This window comes from Vigna radiata, unplaced genomic scaffold (assembly GCF_000741045.1).
Source record: "Vigna radiata var. radiata cultivar VC1973A unplaced genomic scaffold, Vradiata_ver6 scaffold_404, whole genome shotgun sequence".
In the NCBI taxonomy this organism is placed as follows: Eukaryota; Viridiplantae; Streptophyta; class Magnoliopsida; order Fabales; family Fabaceae; genus Vigna; species Vigna radiata.
Window position 1 is genome coordinate 23,287 of NW_014541818.1, and position 2,194 is coordinate 25,480.

Sequence of the window (2,194 nt, forward strand, 5' to 3'; positions counted from 1 at the left end):
AAAAATGGATGAAGAATGGAAAAGCAAACCCTAGATAAGAAGAAGTGGAGCCTAAGCATCCAAGAGATCCTCTCCAGAGAGTGAAATTAGGTCTGGCCGCCCCCTTCTGTCAAAAGAATGCATCTAAACTCGCAATAGGCTGTTTATAGGTGAGGAGCGCAACAGAAAACAGGCCCAAGCCTAGCACACAACCGCCCGACGGAACAAGTGTGGAGCCCGACGGTAGGGGTCTACCGCCCGGCGGTTTGCCTCTAATCGCAAATCCGCCCAGCGTCCATGCCAGGTGCCTACTCCTCGCCCTAGACCGCCCGACAGTGGAATTTGCCGTCGGGCGATGCGTCGACTCTTCAATTCTTCAATTTTCTTCTCAGTTCTTGAGTCTACGACCTTTATCTTCAACTCCATGCTTCACTTTCTCAAAAATGCTACAAGACAATGCAAAACAAGCATAATATCACTAAAACTAGCTTTTGACTCTCTATAGACTCATTTATTGAGTTCTACTTGATTTTAAGCTCATTCTAAGTAGTAAAGGGAGTAATTTGGTCTAAAATGACATATGAAAATAACTGTTTTTCAACCTTCATCAACACCCCAAACTTAGAACTTTGCTTGTCCTCAAGCAAACAAAACAAAACAACATACAAAAAAAAACTTGGCTTTATACTATTTCATCCAATGTTTTAACATTCCCAAAGTACATGACAAAACTACTCAATCTCAAATCTTCAGTGAAATCAAAATAATATGCATGCATGCTTTCAATCCAGAGATTGCACATCAGATGTTACACATTATGAATGACCAATCCACTAAGCAAAAATGCACTCATGAAAATTAACAGTTCATACCAAGCAAGTGTTTCACTCAATCACTCAAGTGTTTAGGGTGACACTCCACTCTCTACCATTCATAAGTCACAAGAAATAAAATTGCCATTCATCTCAAACCATCAATATCTTTACATGCAAATGCCATCAAAAGGACTTTTCCAAGACTTGTAATGAGGTTGGGCTAACAAGAAAAATTGGTTTTTCTAGAAAACAAAATCCTTGAGTTAAGAGAGCTATCATAATATTTAACAATTAAGCACAACTCTCTTTCTCACCAATCTCACTTATTACCAACTTCTTCCCTTTTCTTTTACATTGAGCTCACTTTCATGCTTTTCTTCTTTTCTTTTCTTTTTATCATGCATTTTTTTCTTTCTCAACATTTGAGCTCAATGCTTTACAATTGCTTTTCAATTTTCTCCCACACAACCCCAAACTTGAACCTTTTCATCGCATACAATTAAGCTCATCCCAACTCAAGGTAAAGAATTTCAAGACAAGGGTTCACATCCTGTTTAAGGCTAAGGTTCAAAAAGGGTAATATTTTCAAGCACTTTGGGTGAAAATTTGGCTAGAGAAGGGTTTTCAAAAATGGCCTTGATCATATGACATTCACATGCAATTCACTCAATCATCAAGATTAAGGCAATATCATTCATGTTTTGCTATGAACAATACATACAACAATAAAAACTATGGAGGTCAATACCTCACACAACATGTTTTCTCACACAAAATCCATTCATATACCCTGCTTAGCATCATAACCACAATCATAATTTATCACACATCTGTTTCACTGGATATTCACATACAACACAACTCAATTATCATCCACATCAAATAATCATCAAATAGTTCCATCATGCAGATCAGTCAGTCAAACATTTTCAGAAAAAGTATTCAAGCCAAGAATACACACTGAAATGAAAATTCACCCTATTCTAGGAATTAAAAAATTAAAAGTAAAAGAGAGAAAACTAGGTTGCCTCCTAGTAGCGCTTGTTTAACATCACGAGCCTGACCCAAACCTCATGGATCTACCAACATCATGACTAAGGCAAATTGCTCCACATCTCCTCCCACATAGTGTTTGAGCCTTTGGCCATTCATGATCCAGCTCTGTTGCTGATTATCATCAGTCGAAGATTCTAATTCCACTGCTCCACTCTGGAATACACGTTTCACCACAAAAGGTCCCGACCATTTTGATTTTAGTTTCCCGGGAAATAACTTTAGCCGCGAATTGAATAATAGAACCAAATCCCCTGGATGGAAGGTTCTCTTAATCAACTTCTTGTCATGATAGAACTTCACCTTATCTTTGTAAGTCCTGGATGACTCGTAAGCATGCAACCGCA